At 44.2% G+C, this 20485-nt stretch overlaps 1 protein-coding gene across 3 annotated transcripts in view; it reads left to right on the forward strand.

Moving 5' to 3' along the window:
• The first annotated feature begins 2957 nt into the window (after nucleotides 1-2957).
• The window catches only part of LOC147020694 (adenomatous polyposis coli protein-like), a 151052-nt gene continuing 133524 nt past the window's right edge, over nucleotides 2958-20485 (forward strand). For 2 of the 3 annotated variants that reach the window (XM_085896239.1, XM_085896238.1), the window contains exon 1: nucleotides 3010-3537. The gene's annotated coding sequence lies outside the window, so the exon portion shown is untranslated. Of the gene's footprint in view, nucleotides 2980-3009; nucleotides 3538-20485 lie in introns of those variants that run through there. The other variant, XM_085896240.1, reaches the window with a different exon arrangement.

A 20485-nucleotide genomic window follows, 5' to 3' on the forward strand; every position in this document is an offset into this window, starting at 1 on the left:
TCTGGATCTGCCCTTTTAATGGGTGATGAAAGGGAAAGGAGGGTGGGGGGGGTGGGTTTCCATAAATATTGGTATTTCATTCAAAAATTGTTTTCTTAGAAGCCGACAACCAGATCCAAACCAAACTGGCCATGCGGCATTGTGACCATGCCCGAACCTAAAGTTGTGCTCCCCATCTCCCTGGGAAAGAGGGCCACAGCCTCCCTCCTCTAACCCCTCATATTCACTGAAACATTTTCTTCAGAAATTACATGGCCGATTATGGGTCAAATTTGGTGTGATACATCAAAACAGTAAGGTCTCACGAGGTTGTGCTGCCCATCCAGATCCGCCCCTATAAAAGGGGATTGAATATGGGTTTTTTTAAACTTCAAATTCAGGTAATTTGTTTATAAATCTTCTCAGAAACCGACAACCATATGCAGACCAAACTCTTCATGAAACATAAGGACCATGCCGTGAACTTAAGTTGTGCTCCCCATTAACTGTACCATTTCAGGAAGTGGGGCCATGGCTCCTTCCTCCAAATCCCTCATTTCACCCTGATTGTTGGGGAAACACCCCACGGTGCTATTTATTTATTTTATTTATTTATTACTACTGTATGTGTTGTTTCATACAGGCCCACCATTTCAGGCAGAAATGTGTTGACATTGAAGGTTTTTCTTCGGATTCTCTTTTTTTAATACTTTGTCGTCCAAGGCTAACCAGCTCCAGTGGCGTAATGGTTCGAGCATCTGGGAGTTCAGTGGTCCAATCGCTGGCCGAGTCATCCCCAAAGGCTTTCAATAAATGGTACGTGCTGCTTCCTACTTGTTGATGGGTCAGCATTTAAAAGGATAAGAGCACAGAGGAACCATGCTTTTAAGGCAATGGCAAACCACCCAGTATAACCCTTGCGAAGAAACTGCTTCTGCCCCATCGATGCCAAGTCCAAGGCTGTGCCACCGTTTCTTGTCAACTTCCAATGTTCGAAATTGTCAACTTCAAGGAATCTACATTGTGATTCGCAGAGATGATCTTGTGTGTGAGACCTTGAAATGAAAATTCCTCACCACAGGTTCTCTTTGCAAAAGGAAGTCATTCGTTCGTTCGTTCATTTCATCATTCATTCATTCATTCATTGAAATTCACTCATTTTATCATTCATCCATTCATTTTATCATTCAACCATTCATTCATTTTATCATTCATTCATTTCATTCATTCATTTTATTCATTCATTTCATCATTCATTTATTTCATTCATTCATTTCATTATTCATTCATTTCATCATTCATTCATCCATTCCTTCATTTCATCATTCATTCAGCCATTCATTTCATCATTCATTCATCCATTCCTTCATTTCATCATTCATTCAGCCATTCCTTCATTTCATCATTCATTCAGCCATTCCTTCATTTCATCATTCATTCAGCCATTCCTTCATTTCATCATTCATTCAGCCATTCCTTCATTTCATCATTCATTCAGCCATTCCTTCATTTCATCATTCATTCAGCCATTCCTTCATTTCATCATTCATTCAGCCATTCATTTCATCATTCATTCATCCATTTCATCATTCATTCATTCATCCATTTCATCATTCATTCATCCATTCCTTCATTTCATCATTCATTCATCCATTCCTTCATTTCATCATTCATTCATCCATTCCTTCATTTCATCATTCATTCAGCCATTCCTTCATTTCATCATTCATTCAGCCATTCCTTCATTTCATCATTCATTCAGCCATTCATTTCATCATTCATTCAGCCATTCATTTCATCATTCATTTCATCATTCATCCATTCCTTCATTTCATCATTCATTCAGCCATTCATTTCATCATTTTATCACTCATTCATTTCATCATTCATTAATTTCATGATTTATTCATTGAAATTCATTTTATCATTCATCGAAATTAATTCATTTCATCATTCATTTTATCATTCATTCATTTTATCATTCATTCATTTAAATTCATTCATTTCATCATTCATTAATTCATTGAAATTCATTCATTTTATCATTCAACCATTGATTCATTTTATCATTCATTCATTTCAACATTCATTTATTTATTTCATTTCATTATTCATTCATTCATTTCATCATTCATTGAAATTCATTCAATTTATCATTCAACCATTCATTTTATCCTTCAACCATTCATTCATTTTATCATTCATTCATTTCATCATTTATTTCTTTCATTTATTCATTTATTTCATTCATTCATTTTATCATTCATTCATTTCATTATTCATTTATTTCATTCATTTATTTCATTATTCATTTCTTTCATTCATTTATTCCTGCTTGCTGTTTTACTTGAAATGGCAGTAAATTCAACCAGAATCAGTTATTTATTATTGTAATTAAAAAGGCAAGTCATTTATGGTTACAAAAGAAATTAGTTGTACTGTTTGGGGATGGGAAGTTTTGGAGCTTTTCGGCAGGGAACGAACCTCGACTGTTCACATCAATCTGCATTGATCATTAAGGGATGTAATTGTTTGATTATTATTTTTGGTACCACAGGAAAACCTTGGTTCATTTCAGTGCAAGTCGGTGTAAAATGATTCGTGGATCGATCTGGTTTGGGAGGGTTTTCAGGCAACTAAACGAAAGGTGCTCGGAGTAGAAGATTATGGATTCGAATCTCAAACCAGCTATAAACTACCGTCCTGGTTGGTGTTTGGTCAGGAGAGCGAGGCCGCAATGTGTGTGTGTGTGTGTGTGTGTGTGTGTACGTGCGTCCATCAGATGGACGTTCAACCGGGTGTCCCGTGTTGCCCGCACTGGCCATTGGTAGATGTTGAAGACCCCACGGGGTCGTCGGGGAAGTGAAGGCGAATTGTGATCGGTATTTGTGTCCCGTCCAGGGCTGGTTCGAGCCTTGACATTGCTCGATTTGTGAGGAAGGCCCGAAGCTCTTGTGTTGAAGATGGGCCTCCGTGAGTGGAAGACTCGTTATTCATGAAGTATGTGGATCAGGGGATTCCCAATGTTGAGAGAGATACACATTAAAAGTCGTGTTAATACGTCGGTTTTTATTTATCAAAAAAAATACTGCCATGAGAAGTGAAAAGAAATGGACGAGCTGACATCAGACGTTGAACAAACGTGATGGTGTGACGTCAGACGTTGAACCCACGTGATCGTGAGAAAGGGGAAAGAACTGAAGGGAAATATTGGGGGAAGAAACAAAAAGGATTAAAGGGGGAAGAATCGAAGGCTGTGCACAGAGTGAGGCGTTTTGGAGGAAGATACAGACATATCGGCTGAGGAAAGGAAAACGGCGAGTGTTGGTGAGAAGACGCTGAGAGGGATAAGCATCGAGGGAAGGACGAAGACGGGTAAATAGAGGAAGACGTGATCCAGCGGACGGGACGGGCCAGCGAGCCTCTGTCCCGTTGCCCGATGCCCGGGACGGCCCATGTCAGCGCCCCCGGGCCCCCCTCGGCCTTGCCGCCCGTAAGACTGCTCTGCTCGGTCAGCGGCCTAGTATCCCACCGCCTCGCCGGCTTCCCCGGCTACAGGTGAGCCTTGAGCGAGGCCGAGTCGTGAACCGAGAGGCTGAACGCGCCCTCCACTTGTGTTCTCCCCTTACTTGTTTTAACTGGGGGGTCCGTGGGGGGAAAAAAACCATCACCTGAACAAGCGTCCAGAGCGTCGTCCCCATCCCCTGCCAGAGCCTCGTCCCCATCCCCTGCCAGAGCCTCGTCCCCATTCCCATCCCCTGCCAGAGCCTCGTCCCCATTCCCATCCCCTGCCAGAGCCTCGTCCCCATTCCCATCCCCTGCCAGAGCCTCGTCCCCATCCCCTGCCAGAGCCTCGTCCCCATCCCCATCCCCTGCCAGAGCCTCGTCCCCATCCCCATCTCCATCCCCTGCCAGAGCCTCGTCCCCATCCCCATCCCCATCCCCTGCCAGAGCCTCGTCCCCATCCCCATTCCCATCCCCTGCCAGAGCCTCGTCCCCATCCCCATCCCCATCCCCTGCCAGAGCCTCGTCCCCATCCCCATCCCCATCCCCTGCCAGAGCCTCGTCCCCATCCCCATCCCCATCCCCTGCCAGAGCCTCGTCCCCATCCCCATCCCCTGCCAGAGCCTCATCCCCATCCCCTGCCAGAGCCTCGTCCCTATCCCCATCCCCTGCCAGAGCCTCTTCCCCATCCCCTGGCAGGGCCTCGTCCCCATCCCCATCCCCATCCCCATCCCCATCCCCATCCCCATCCCCTGCCAGAGCCTCGTCCCCACCCCCTGGCAGGGCCTCGTCCCCACCCCCTGGCAGGACCCCGTCCCCATCCCCTGCCAGAACCTCGTCCTCATCCCTGAAATACAACATTAATCTGGTTCATGCTCATCGTCTCCACCAATCTTATATAAAATCATATCCTTCAAACTCTTCACCTCGAACACCACTTACTTTCATCTGACACACGAACAAATCACCTTCTCCTTTCTTCGTTCAAGTCTCGGCCCAATGTATTTGATTATTTGTCAAATTCGAGAGGAAACGTCGTTTTGATAAAGTTTGTGTTAAAATAACGTGATTATTGCATTGTTGTTCTCTGTTTGTGAAGTTATCGGATCCGCGGTCGTGTCTGCGCGTGGTCTCCGGATCCGCGGTCGTGTCTGCGCGTGGTCTCCGGATCCGCGGTCGTGTCTGCGCGTGGTCTCCGGATCCGCGGTCGTGTCTGCGCGTGGTCTCCGGATCCGCGGTCGTGTCTGCGCGTGGTCTCCGGATCCGCGGTCGTGTCTGCGCGTGGTCTCCGGATCCGCGGTCGTGTCTGCGCGTGGTCTCCGGATCCGCGGTCGTGTCTACGTGCGGTCGCCGGATCCGCGGTCGTGTCTACGTGCGGTCGCCGGATCCGCGGTCGTGTCTGCGTGTGGTTGCCGGATCCGCGGTCGTGTCTGCGCGTGGTTGCCGGATCCGCGGCCACCCAATCTGCGGTCGTGTCTATTGATTTAAATATTTGCTGGAAAGTCGTGTGAGCTTGGGAAGTGCAGCCTGATTATTGGAGGTTTGTTCCATCCATCTCTTCCTGTTTGAACAAATGGAGTTTTGAGAACTATGAAAATGCATGGACGCTGCAAGTTGTAATCCAAGCCGTCGTCGTTTCATCTGCAATGTGTTTTCTGTTCGTTTTGTTGTGACAAACGGGTTCTTGAAATGTTGTGTGTTTGAACTTTGTGGTTCATCGGACGATTGTCGACCTATTACACCGTAACACTCAACATTTCATCTTGTTGGGGTCATACCTCAATGGTCATGAATATTCTTCTAATTCTGGTCATTTACATGTTTTTGACTTTTGTTGCATTGAAGCTTCAGCGTCAAAATGCAGTCATGGTTGTGTCCACGTTTTAAAAAAAAAAATTATTTTTTGGAACCGCCAACCACTTTGACAGCCGATTTTTATATCACCAACAAGTGTTTGTGAAGCTACTTCCTTGGACGTGATGTGCCATCTGCCTCGTAATGAATCTACGTGTGGATTCTCTTTCGAAGCCTTGTGTACACAAGTGAGAAATTTTTCATCATTAGCACCTGTCTCGCTCGCTCATGTCCTTTCTGACTGTTTGGCAGGCTTGCCCAGAAGTGATTGGAATGGCTTTCGTTGTGCTCTTTGGGGTATTCGCTACGTGAGGCTTGGTTCTATACAAGGGGTTAGAGGGGAAACGTATGAACTCCACCACAACACGTCATTCAGGACGTATCGGCGCTTTGTGAATGGTGACAAGGTGCACATGGAGCATGAAGGGAAAAGGGACAGGAGATCAAAAAATATCATGTTTGGGAGTTTCAGGCAAATGGATCATGTAACGATGATTGAGGGGATTCCTGTTTGTTCGGAATATAGGACGGAGAGCCTTTTCAGGCATTCGGGTTTTCCAGCTTCCAGAAGCATCATCTGTGTGGGATTTTATTTCATTGCTGCTTCAATGCAAGGTAAGAATGACTTTGACTTTGATTCTCATTGAAATTCCAACCAAGTCCCTCAGCATTCCATCGCCTCCCCATGGAGGCTTGGAGAATGCGTTGTTCAAGGTTGGCAGAATAGCTTTTAGGAGAGATATTGATGTCGTGGAGTTGAAGTACACACATCCGTGAGGCTTTATCCGTGGTTCTTTGTCTGTCTGAAGGTGAGCTTGTCTAAGGGCTTTTGTCTTCTTGGTACACCTGAGTCGTGCCACCCCGACGAACAGCACAGCTTAAAGCAATAAGTCCATTTTTGAGTTGTATTGGTTATTGTTTTGATGCACGGTTGATCCTTGATTTTGAAGCACGGTTTGATGCAATGCTCCTGATGATCCTGTTGGTACTAAACATTGATGTTGTGCTTCGTTGATGTACTATTTTGATTCGAGAGCTATTGCAGTGGAATCTTGTGAAGAGTTCCAGATTCATAATAGACTCCACAAGGACTCTAATTAATTGATTTTTTTTTTAAATTATGATTAATATTATTGAACGGCTTGGTGGTGGAGTTGGTCGAGTCTTGTTGCGTTTCCCACTCTGCTGTCGGTTTGATTCCCATGGTGTTTGGGGCAGAATCGTATGTACCCCATGACAGAGTGCCGACCTTTAAGTTGGTTGATTCTCCGCTGCTGAAACGTTCACCACTTGTCATGAGCACCCTGATGTTCTGACAATAATGGGCCTCCTCCATTCCATTGATATTCAATTCAATTAAAATAACATTTATTGTCCACAAAATAATGTGAAATTAAATTCACAATTGTTTGCATTGCGTGGATGGCGTCATCCAAGAAAGCACAATGCCTGTGGTGGAATGCTATTATACATGTGAAAGGAATCTTCATTGCAATCAAATAATAAATACAAGGCTTGTGCAACATTTTTGTTACGTAACTCACAATCCATGGTTGATGTACAAAAAATATGTCATATACCATCTGATATCCATACCTTCCACCCCACCTGCCACACATCCCACCAGCCGGACATCCGTGGTTCCTGCACTTCATGTTTATAGTTGGCATCCATGGGGTTGTGATCAAAAGGTGCGACCAGATGCCAGTCTTACTCTTGACCTTGAAGGTTATGATTCGGGCATAAAGTTCACCTGGGGTGAAATATGCCAAAATCACAAAAGTTTTATACTTCATAATGGGGAACAGTTGATGGCAAAAACTTTCGAACGTGATAGTTGGTTATACGAGAGTACCCTTCTCGGCCCACCTTCAGTGGGCAATGTGCTGCGTCGCAGTCTTGGAACTGCACCTTATAATTTTTGTCATTTTTGAAAGAAATTTTATTGATCACAACATGGCATGCTCCACATCATCTTCCCAGTGAGTGCCAGGGAGATTTGAGCAAAACATTTTTTTGAACAAGAGTTGGATTTTTAGGGATTAATAAAAGAAAAATCGCTCTGTGGTGCTTGAGCCTTTTTAGCGATGGAAAAGGTAATGTTAAATGATACCCGAACCCATTCCTTAGAAGGTGTCGGCAGGTGTTTTCGGCCCCCACAGAAAAATACAAAAAAAACCCCAAAAACTTGATTTCTTCAAAATGCCAACATCGAGAACCGCACTGGGTAACGCCGGGTACCCCTGCTGGTCATCAGATAAAGGAAGATGATTTGTAATGCTGGCTCGTACCAAAGGTGGTGCTATGTCTCTGCCGCATGTCGATTGTGGAGTTTTTTGGGGACATCCGCGCTCACGTGGAGTATTCAGAAAATGGCTTTCTCCATGACTTTGAATTGAAGTGAAGCATCCACGTACTGTTCATCTATAGCGTCCACTCCGTACGGTTGATCTATACTCTATAGCGTACGCTCCGTACAGTTTGAATTAGTGTAATGTTGATCTATACTCTATTGTGTACACGTCGCTCTGTGATAACATACATCGTTATTCCTATCATTACAGATAAACCATCTAATCTGACTGAAGATACAGTGGGCCGCAAAAGTATTCACCTCCTACCAATGATGCCACATTCACATGAATTATGAATTGTGCAGAAACAATTTTTACAAATGAATTTTTTTTATTCGTAACTGAAGAGATCAAACTCAACACTGTTATAGTTGAAGGAGGTTACGTGTAGGTTCTTCGTTGGGTCAGTACTTGGTTGAACCACTTTTGGCAGCAATGATTATGATGAGTCTTTTCACATCCGCTACTGAAGGTGGATGGAGGTTATGTTTTCACCCGTCTGTTTGTTTGTTTGTGAACAGGATGTCTCAAAAAGTTGTGGATGGACTTGGACTAAATTTGATGTTGAGCTTGGGTATGTGACACGGCCAAAATTATTAGATTTTGGTGAAGATCTGGATCCGAGAATTTTTGACATGATTTTTTCACCATTGAGAGATGGGGCTAACGGTACATAGCAGGATATCTCAAAAAGTTTTGGACCGATTCAGATTAAATTTGATGGACAGGTTGGGTATGTAATGAGGAAGAATTGATTCGATGTTGGTGAAGATCCGAATCTGGATCCGAGAACTTCTTTGAGTGATCGGGCTAAAATGATATGTAGCACAATATCTCAAAAAGTTATGGACGGATTCGGGCGAAACTTGGTGGATGAGTTGGTTACGTGACAAGAACAAGCCGATTAAATTTTTGTTCAGGTCCGAATCCAGATCTGGCGTATCAGTGGGATACAAAACTTAAATTAATCAGCTTGGTGGATGTATGCACTCGACTGAGTGCCCTTCTCTTTGGATCTGTCTCTCCCAGCTTTGCACAGTGAGATGGTGAAACCTGTCCATTCTTCACCCTCAAATTTGCTCTAGTTCTGCCAAGTTTGATGGGGATTACTGATGGACTGCAATTTTCATGTTTCGCCATAAATGTTCAATTGGGTTCAAGTCAGGACTTTGGGCCACTCACGAGCATTCATTTTCTTCTCAGTCAGCTATTCCAGTGTGGCTTTAGCTTTGTGCTTCAGATCATTGTCCTACTGAAATGTAAATCTCCGGTTCCAGTTTGATTCATGACTGACTTGAGCAGGTTTTCATCAAGGATTTTCCTCCACTTTGCACCGACGATTGGCCCATCTATCCTGACAAACTTTCCAGTCTTGCTGTTGAAAAGCAGCCTCACAACATGATGCTGCCGCTGACATGCTTGAAAGTCGGGATGACGTTGACTGGGTGAAGTGCAGTGTTCGGCTTGCGCCAGACATAATTCTTTCAATTTAGACCAATATATTCAATTTTTGTCTCATCTGACCACAAAACTTTTCTCCACATCGCTGCAGTATCATGAAGATGCTGTTTCGCAAACTCCATATGTACTTTTAAATGTCTTTTTTCAGTAATGGCTTCTTTCTTTGCCATCTGTCCATGGAGGCCAGCTTTGTGAAGGAACGGGATATTGTTGATTGATGAACAGTTGAACACTGACCCCTATCTCGGACATAGAGCCCTGCAGAAATTTTTAAGTCATTGCTGGATTTACAGTGACGTCCCAAACCAGTTTCCTGCTTGCCCGGCTGCTGAGTTTGGATGGGAGACCTTATCTGCGTAGAGTCTGAGTGGTACAGTACATCTTCCACTTCTTTATGATGGATTTCACTGGACTCAAAGGGATAATGAGTGTTTTGAAATGTTCTTGCAACCCTCATCTGAACGATGTCTGGTGTTGGCTTGATGGTAAGGGTGGTGGGCTTGGGATCCTAGGGTCCTGAGTTCAAATCCCACTCAGTTGTTGAATTAATACCAGGTGGGGTTAACTCGGCCTGTCATCCTTCCGAGGTCGGCAGAATGAGTGCCAGCATGCTGGTATCCTGTGTCGGAGTCGTGATCCGTCCAGGATTGTGCCCGAAATGTGAAAACTTTGGGGGGGGGGGTGAATACTTTTGCAGGCCACTGTATGGAGCTTGTTACAATCATCAAGCAAAAAATTCAACCTCAAAATTTTGACATCACATCCTGCTTCTTCCGCCAGAAACAAGCACCTTCAGAAGACCTTCCTGTTGCATCGGCAGAGGGTAAAATCCAGGCAAAGGCTGTTTTAAGAGATTGTCGATGACCTAGTGGTCCATGCTGATTTTCTGGAGAGGTTTGAAATGCTTTCGGAGGCAGACTTTGATACAGTGGACCGCACAGGGCATACGATAGTTCCTCGACCTTCTCTACATCAGAAAACAAACTGTCGACACTAAGAAAGCAGCACGTACCATCTTTGATGACATGATAAGAGTGGCTCTCAACCTATTGTTGCGGATTCGCGCCCGCCGGCGTGTGATCGGCCACGTAACTCGAATCGCGGCATGTCGCCCACCGGACGGACAATTCAGTCGTGACCCTCCGGGAACTATCGCCCGGAGCCAGTCACGGGTGGGGGTTTAACCTCACCACGATCGTGCCAATTGCCCACCCGTTCAGGATAGGGTTGCTCGCCAAATTCGATCTACCTAAGTACCTGCGCGAGTGGTCGACCGGGCGATCGTACCACGCCATAGGCCGACTCCGGACATGAACCGCTTAAGCGGTTCGTTCCGTATTACAGGGATAACCGAGCGGAGTTATCGTCGGCCTTGACGGTTCCGATTAATTACCGGGCGTTTTAAACCCACGACGAATCTCTTACGTGATGCAGGATGGAGAGTCAATAAAAAGGAAGGAGACTAAGCAGAGCAGGAACAGTTCAACAAGCAAGCATTTTATTCACACACACACACAGACAAGCACGTATATACAGCCATACTAAAATGCAATAAAAGCAAATGCAGAGTTAAAACCGAATATCCGCGTACACACGGCAACACTTACACAGTTCTACTTGAAAGATGGTGCCACCACAAGCATTTACGCAAAAAGCAGAGGAAGAAAGCCACCCTCACAGGCAAGGAGGCACAAGCCCGTAGACCAAATGTACATGGATCCCGGAAGATCGGCCAGGTCCACGAGACCGGGGAGATCTTACCCGCATCCTCGTGACGCGTTGGCGGGAAAGCCGCAATGTTCGCGCCGCTGCGCCCCGACTCCGTGCCCTGGCGTGGTCGGCGAGTCCTCTCCGGCGTGCTCCGCGCGAGCGGTCCCGTTGGAACCATGTTGAGGGTGGGGGGGGACGGGGGGCCCCCCTCGGCACTATCTCAGGTCGAATGGGGGGGGGGGCAAATCGTTGATGCTCAGGGAGAGGGGTATGGCTGGCTGGCCTGGATCTCATGACGAGTCGAGCGACCCCCACACTGCGACCTCGTCGCCGTCCGCTGTCTTCCCTGCTACCCTTCCGCAACTTCTCTCCAAGCTTGACTCCCCCTCTCTCAGTTCCACTCAGCTCTGCCCCGCTCTTCTCCCAACTCGCGCTTGCGAGTCGCCTTGCGCTCGTCTCTTTATAGGCCTCAGGAGGAGCCGATATGCAAATATGCGGATCAAAACGCGATTGGAAGCGGGGCCACGCCACCCTCTGTTCAGCCATTGGTTGGGCAAAAAGGGGCGTGAACCTCCCTTGATCCGCATATCTGCATAAACGGACTTCACATACACGCGCTTGGAGGGGGGCCAAGCCGCCTCGCGTTCGCCCATTGGACGGAGGGGAAGTGGGCGTGAAGCATTTTGGATCCGAATTTTCCCCTCGGAAAGGCCGCCATTCGCGCTCGCGGCTTGGTGCGTTTGGCACCAATTGCCGAATGGGCTCAAGACAGCCCGACGTTCAGTGTTCACAGGTGGTGCGATTGTTGGTTGTGAAGGAGAAAGGCGAAGGTGGTGGAGGGTTTTCGGTGGTGGTTTGATAGTTATGGTGTCGTTTGGGAATGGCGGTGAAGCGATGTTTGCGGGATGGAGTTGTGAAGGTTAAGGTAGTGGCTGTTTGCCTTGTTGGTGGCTTAATGGTTGAAAAGAACAATAGAGAAAGAAAAAATGGCTAACTCAAAGCGTCGCAGCCCGGATGAATCACACATATTCCCTCTATACAATGGGTATGGGCTAACTACACATGGACTTACCGAGAAATCTCACCTGAGGACTCTTTATGGTGTAATGCGAATTTCTACAACCGTAACACTATGTTTGCTACTAATGAACTGGACACACTATGTTTTGCCAGAAGAAGAATAATCCGACAAAGGTACAAAGAGTGGTGACGTTGGAAAAGTCAGCCAAGGGAATAAACCCTGCAAAAAGTGATTAGGTGATGAATACAACATTTGCATATTATGTTAACGACCTTATAGCAGCCAAAGCCTGTTACCATCTCCGATGTTGTCAGAAAAAGTAAGCTGAGGGAATCAAATAATCAGGAGAGTGATTGATAATGGATGAGTTTATGAACACACTGTGTGGGGAACTGATCACGGGGTTATTACCTCTGCCACCGAGGGTGGACGGAGATTTTGGATGCGAGCATGATATCTCAAAAAGTTATGGACTGATTTGGACGAAACTTGGTGTACAGGTTCAGTGTGTGACGAGGACGAATCGGTTCAATTTTCATGAAGATGGAGATCCGGCCTATCGGTGTGATTCACAACATCAACTGTTCAGCTTGGCGGAGGTATGTGCTCTACCGAGTGGTGTTCTAGTCCCTTAGTCATGTTTTTGACATTGGTAAAGTCTGGGACAAATACATCAGCATCTGCAAAGACATTGTCATTGATTGTCCTCAGAGATTCAAGTGTAGGAGAGCAACATTCCATGATGAAGTACAACGCTCAATGGGGTTAAAAGGCAAGTATCTCCATCCTCTGTCAAAAGCCTCTGTTCTGATCTATCCTGGCGATGAATTAGAATCTATCATTGCGAAAAGATGATCAAAATCTTCTCAGCAGAGTGCCTCTTCCACCGAGTCAGAAGGTGAACATGACGGTGCGACGAACCTTGACCAGTTTAACCTTTTTCCAGGAGATGGTGCTTGTTGCCCTTGCAATAGACAGGATATGTTGGACATACCCAGGCATTCTAGTACCTGGCATGAGATTGATCAACAACATGTTGAACAGGTAATCCCAGAAAACGTTTACTTCCTCATTTGCTGTTTGCGGGAGTCAGTGTAGTGCACGAAGGTAAAAAGGGAGATGACTGTCAAACCGAAGGTTTGCATGATTGCACAAGACATTGTGTATCTTGTATCAAAGGCTGTGGCACCTGGTACATTTAAATTATGTATGAAATAAAAATACACTGTCAGTTTTGCATATATTATGTATCCAAGTGATAGGAAATATATTTGTTGTGAATGATGTAAAAATAAATAAATATAAACTTGTTCATTTCCATTATTTTTTCATGAAAGTGTTTTTTTTAAATTGTTTTTATTTTATTTTTCCTCTGTGACCTTTGTGACCTTGAAACGACCTTTAACTTGAAAATCTACCATGGCATCCACCCATCCCTTTTTCGCCATGCCATAAGCAATTGATTTAGCATCGATGCCAACCATTAACAAAAAAACATCCTCGTAAGTGGAAAATCATGTCTTGGTTAGTCTACTATACATCATAAGGAAATGTTGTTCCATGTTTTTGGAATTCCAAACAAATGTGATGAAAAGAGAGTGTTTTATGTTTTGGAAGATGTAACAGGATTGGGGATGTCGTGTCCTATTGATGATGTTCATCAATGAAATCAAAGAGTTTACAAAAATGCCGAGGCTTATGTTTGTTAAAACATGATGGTACATGAAAATATGAGCTCGTGATTCAAAAGTAATCCTTCCTATTCTTTTTCTCCAAAGCAGGTAAAGATATTCGAATGAAACAAAGTGCAGTCTGCTCATTAGTTCTTCTTGCCACTGGGTGCAACGTTTTGTGATTCTGACGCGAGATGTCTCAGTGTTGTGTTCGTCAAGATGGCAGAGGGCAGCACGACGACGTCATTGCTGTGAAGTATGAAGTGCTGGAGATGAGAGTTGGGATGACTGACTGCAATGACTGGAGATGAGAGTTGGGATGACCGACTGGAGATGAGAGTTGAGATGACTGACTGCAATGACTGGAGATGAGAGTCGTGACGACTGACTGCAATGACTGGAGATGAGAGTCGGGACGACCGACTGCAATGACTGGAGATGAGAGTTGGGATGACCGAATGGAAATGAGAGCTGGGATAACTGACTGGAGATGAGAATTGGGATGACCGACTGGAGATGAGAGTTGAGATGAGAGCTGGGTGCACCCTTACAATCCTGAGCATTAGAGATGGTCAATTGAGTACTGCAACAAAGGATCACCAGCCCCCACTTGGCGCCATCAGATTTTAATCTCTTCCCCAAACTTCAGGAAAAAAAAACCATAGTGAAGATCTTTCTTCTAACATTGATGGAGTGCTGGTTAAGTCAAGGCCACTTTTAAGTGTTGGTTAAGTTGGCAGGATGTGCAGTTCTGTCATGACGGCATCACACAACTACTTGAAAGTTGGTAGGAATGTGTGGACCGTGGTGGTGATTATGTTGAGAAATAAATATGCACCATGGTAGAATCAAGATTGTTGTTCACATCTGTCTGTTTCATTCAGATATCTTTACCTGTTTTTGGGGAAAAAAATAATCTTGGAGGTAATTAATGCTTTTCAACATGCCCTTGTATATTTGTCGGTGTTCGTTAATATCTTTCATTAAGTTTCATTCACTTCAAGTCATGAAATAATTTGTCTGTCGTCGTTCTGGGTGAGACAAGGGTTACATAACTCATTATTTATTTTGGAATACAAAGCTTTCTCAATCCTGATTGGAAGGTTCTTCTCCAAACTGCGTTGCAATAATAACTCGAATGGCACTCAATAGAGTATATACCTCCGCCAGTCTGAACAGTTTACGTTTTGTAGCCCACTGATGGACCGGATCTGTTTCCAAACCTGAACTAAAATCGAATCGGTTTGTTCTTGTCACCTCGCCATATCATCCACCAAGTTTCATCTCAATCTGGCCATAACTTTTTGAGATATCCCGCTCACAGACAGATAAACAGACAAATGGGTGAAAACATAACCCCTGTCCACCTTCGGTGGCAAAGGTCATGATATGGTAAAACTATCGTGCAATCAAGCATACGCATTGCATCATTTGGAGTAAGTATCATCATCTATAGCTTTAACCAATACTCTTTTACAACTTTTATTTTCCACTTTAAAAATGTTTAAAACATTCATAAACTACACGAACAAATGATCAGCAATGACCTTTTGGAAGGTCACGCGTGCCATGAAAGTCCCGACTCACCCTACCTCCTTTGTTGGATAACACGATGAATTTAATTTTGAAATGTTGACATTTTTGAAACAATTGTGTACCACGAGCAAATGATACAGGAAGTGTCCATTTGTGGTCAAATTTCCCATTTATGAGATTGGTATCGTCGTTAGAGCATCCGCTCTGAGTTTGGCAGGTCTGCGTTTCGATCCCGACCTCTTCCGAGTCGAACCAAAGACTTTAAGAATCGTACCAGGACACAACATTAATTTATCCTTACAGCCTGTCTTTTTGACAGGAAGGTTTTTAGATCTTATCTGTCCCATCAACCATTGCACCTGTCTGATGATTCATACTCTGAGCATGTTTGGCGATGGCATAATGTTTCTTTGAAGTCTCCACCGACGCACGGAGGTGGTCACGTCTAAAAATATTATCTTAGACAAACAACATTTGAGGTTGAGATGCATTCATCTTATTCACCTTCTGAGTGATAAAATTTACTTATTCCTCGGACAGGTTCACTGAGTAGAGGTTTTCACTTGTCCATTGGACAAAATTGCCCGTCATGGACAGTCTTACGACTGTAAAGGTTGAATCTTGGGTACATTGCTTCATCATTTGATGTTCAGCATTTAGCGGCCAGAGCATGGACAAACCCTGTGTTGGAGTCCTATTTGGGGTTGGAGGGAGGGGTGGGGAAGGGGGAGGGGAAGGGGGTTATATCCTTAATTCCCCTCCTGATTGTGGAGAACAAAGAGAAGTTGAAAGATGGCTCCCAGAGTACTTTCAGAAGTTGCATCACTTCTTCCAAAGTCACCAACTGTGTTTATCTGACCAATTACGGTGTTGTCTAATGTCTGTCTGCATGTGTGCGCTTTATTTGTGTGACAGCTCCTCCATGAGCCGCAGACCTTGGATAAAAATATGTGTTAAATTGTGGTTAAAACCAAGATGGTGGCCAACATGGTCACATATGCTATGAAGGGAGGCTTTGCTGTCGTCAAGTTCCTTGTGGAGAACATCAGACCAACTGAAGTTCACAGGAGACTACATGTGCACAGTAATTGTTGAACCATGAAATGTGTTGAATGGCTAATTTTAGAGAATTGCTTGATTACAATATGTGAAATTGCAGAATAATTGGACGTCATTGTTGTGGAAATATAGTTTTGGAACCTTCCTGATGTAATTGGTATGGAAAGTTACGGCAGGTCACCAAGAACAAATGCCAAGGAATGTTGACTAAAGCTGCGCTCCTCCTCTCCCTCCTCCTCTCCCTCCTCCTCTCCCTCCTCCTCTCCCTCCTCCTCCTCCTCCTCCTCTTTCGTTCGTTTGCAGCGGAAGAATGCGGAGTAGCATCGTACTGCTGTTGTTGCATGTACTGCCATTCGTGACTTTTTCTGTTTGGAGACATTTGCAGCCCCCACTTGTATGATCATGCTAAAGAGCATGACACCTGCATGGCCTCTGATTCGTTGATATTGGTGTGAGGTTTCCAGCCATTGGAGGAACAAAACTTTGACATGTCTTGCAGTGTTGTTAGTATATCCTCCTGAGAAATTGCTGAACACCTTCATACTTATCTGACTTTGGGGTTATTGCCTCTGTTCTGGTCTCAAGACCTTTTTCAAACTGCATTTTGCCATTGGCAATCATGCAGATTCGTCCATTTTGACAACCTCAATTATTTTGATGTGCAACCACATTTTGTTCGACTGATTTGCTGTTGCTGTAAATGGAAATCCTGACTCAAATGTAAGTGGTTGGATGAATTTCTCTACTTCTACTTCTACTTCTACTTCTTTTTATTCTTTGTATTCTTCCTTGTGCTGCTCTGCTTATCATTTATTCCATTTTTTTTCTTTGTGATTTGAATTTCTCAGATGACATGGATTCGTGGATAGATATTTTCATTGACTGTCAATATTTCATAAATTGAGACATGCCTTTATCATATCAATCCTAAAACAAGTGGTGCCAGGCACAACAAATCCCGCCCATTTTATGCATAGTTATTTTGGGGATCAAATTTAAATTTGATACATCCTTAACCCCGATCTTCACAAATATGCATTTTTCACTATAGGATTGTTAGGATTTTAAGTCACAAATAGAATAAGGTTCACTATAAGCTTAGTTTGAAGTAAATCGGATCATTTTTGATGAAGATATGAGCAAAAAACGATTTTGACCTTTTCGTGACCTGACCTTGACCTTTGACCTAATTGGACCCAAAAGTTAATGGGGTCGTCCGAGGTTCATTACCCACCTGTGGATACAATTTGACAGTGTTTGAGCCAGCCGTTTTCCTGTAAAGTTGTATTTTCGTAACCATGTTTTAGTTTTCATGGAAAATTTGTAATTTTGACCGATGACCATGACTCCCAAAATTTCGGATCCTACCGATCTTCACAAATATGCATTTTTCACTATAGGAATGGGTAGGATTATAAGTGACAAATAGAATAAGGTTCACTATAAGCTTAGTTTGAAGTAAATCAGATCATTTTTGACGAAGTTATGAGCGAAAAACGATTTTGACCTTTTCGTGACCTTGACCTTTGATCCAATTGGACCCAAAAGTTAATGGGGTCGTCCAAAGTTCATTGCCCACCTGTGGATTAAATTTGATAGTATTTGCTAAAGCAGTTTTGCCGTAAAGTTGCTAACAGACAGACAGACAAACAAGCCGGTAGGCGACGAGGGATCCGCGAGGATCGAAGCGCTGGATACGATGCTTTTCATTCTGACCGATCCACCGACGAAGATTCATTGCCAAGACGTATTGGTTCACATACAATTGTTCCTCTGCCTGGCAAGATTTTTCCTATTGCGTATTTTGCCAACTGGCACTCCTCATAAAAATGATGGTAAATAGACACCCTATTTTTGAAGGATTACCATTTGAAAAATAAAACCTAAATCAAAAATCGGCTCGAATAAAATTTTCTAAATATCTCGAAGTGTTTAATTCCTAAGTCTTGTTTCTCCACATTCAAAACTGTAGGACAAGTATTGAAAATAGTGAACGTGGTTTTTCGGTCGCTGCATAGCAATGGGTGGTTGCTTAGGCCAAAGTCACATTTGCTCTACGGCGAGGATACGGCGGCCGTACGCCCTCTGAATTGACAAACGCACGGCGGCCGCAGAGTTTCTAAGGTGGCCTCAAGGTGGCCCTACGCTGTATGGCTATCTTTTACAGGCGGTAGGGTCGCCATGGAATTATAACGCGGAGTTATAACTTTTTTCATATCTACGTTCGCCGTAGCAATTCGACAAGCCGAAAAAAAAAAATAATAATAATAACTGGTTAAAAAAAAAAAAGATTAACCCATTCGTTGCCGTCCGTCTGGCCGCACGTTCGCCTTAGGTCCCACCTGCGGTCCCCCTGTGGTCGCCTTGCATCTGCCTTGAAAATTCTATGGCCGTTGCAGGAACGCCCTAAGGTCACCGTGCGACATCAAATCAAAGACCGTACGGCAACCCCACTTTTTCGGTCTCCACAATTTATAAATACACCGTGCAGCTCCCCGAAAAATAAAAACATGTGACTGCTACATTGTGTGACCGTGGAAATACTGCGGCCGCCGTATAATTGCTAGTGGCCATAGATTTTGGAGACCCCACGGCCACCGTGGCAAATGTGACTTAGGCCTAAATACGCCATGCGGCTCCCCGAAAAATAAAAACATATGTGACTGCTACATTGTGTGACCGTGGAAATACTGCGGCCGCCGTATAATTGCGAGTGGCCGTAGATTTTGGAGACCCCACGGCCGCCATGGCAAATGTGACCTCGGCCTTAGCAACGAAACTCAAACGCGCACACTCCCAGATGTATGGCACCTTCTCGCCAAGTTTCTTCGAAATCGGTTTGCTGGTTTGTGCTGTGGAGCTTCGCGTTGCACACACACACACACACACACACACACACACACACACACACACACACACACACACACACACACACACACACACACACACACACACACACACACACACACACACACACACACACACACACACACACACACACACACACACACACACACACACACACACACACACACACACACACACACACACACACACACACACACACACACACACACACACACAGACACATACACATACACATACTCAGACACATACACATACACATACACATACACATACACATACACATACACATACACATACACATACACATACACATACACATACACATACACATACACATACACATACACATACACATACACATACACATACACATACACATACACATACACATACACACACGGAAAACCTGACAATAAGGGATATGTAGCGAATCCAACAAACAGGACGATTACAATATCCCGCTCCCTCCCGTATAATGAGATGCCCTGGGTTGTAATGTAGTTTCTTTGATATTGTCTGATATCGGATAAAGTATTGTCTGATTTTATTTTATTCGGATTTCGGCAATTATATTGGGCGGTTGTGTGTCATTCTGTGTTGGGTAGTTGATCGAGTCGAAAAAAAAAATATTTTTTTCAAAAACATTTTTTTTGAGATTTGTTCTACCCTTAGTATCAGTATATAAAATGGCGATTTCAGTTAATACAATGGCGATTTCGATGAAACTTGGTTGGTAGGTTCATACCCTGACCTAGTTGTGTGCAAATGAGAACCGTTGCTATGGACACCACTGTTGCCGAGCAACGGGACTTTGACATTTTTGAAAAATCATAAAAAAATAATTTTTTCGAAAATCAAAGATCGGGCCATGAGCGACTGTGGGCAGTACATTCAGCCATATTGTCAAAAATTTCCAGCCGGATCCTATGAAAACTGTCGGAGAAGATAGACTTTGAATGAACCCTGGTCGAAAACAATAAAAAAACAAAGTTCGTTATATCTCAGAGACTATGAGTCATATATATACATAAAACTGGTATGGTAGGTTCATGGTATGTCCTAGTTATGTGTGAGAAAGAACCGTTGCTATGGACCCCTCTGTTGCCTAGCAACGGCCGACTACCCATGTCCGCCGACCGGCTTGTTTGTGTGTTTGTTTACCATGTCGCAGCCACACCGTTTCAGCGATCATGACCAAACTGGCTAACGACGTCGGCCATGGTCCAACTTAGACACTTGTCGTTTTTTGGTGAATCTAGGTCAAAGGTCAAAGTCAAGGTCACCGAAAAACCGAAATTATTATTTTCGCAATAACATCCGCTAAAATGGTCGTATCGACTTCAAACCAAATCCAAAATGTGCATCTTCCAATACTGCATCCAACCATACAGTATGTCTCATTGGAGGTGTCACACCAACACCCTTCTTAGCGGTCGGGGGTCGAATGTCAGGGGGGTCGGGTCAAA

The sequence above is a fragment of the Eptatretus burgeri genome, chromosome 9 (genome assembly GCF_056783735.1).
Source record: "Eptatretus burgeri isolate ZD-2024b chromosome 9, Ebu_testis_v1, whole genome shotgun sequence".
In the NCBI taxonomy this organism is placed as follows: Eukaryota; Metazoa; Chordata; class Myxini; order Myxiniformes; family Myxinidae; genus Eptatretus; species Eptatretus burgeri.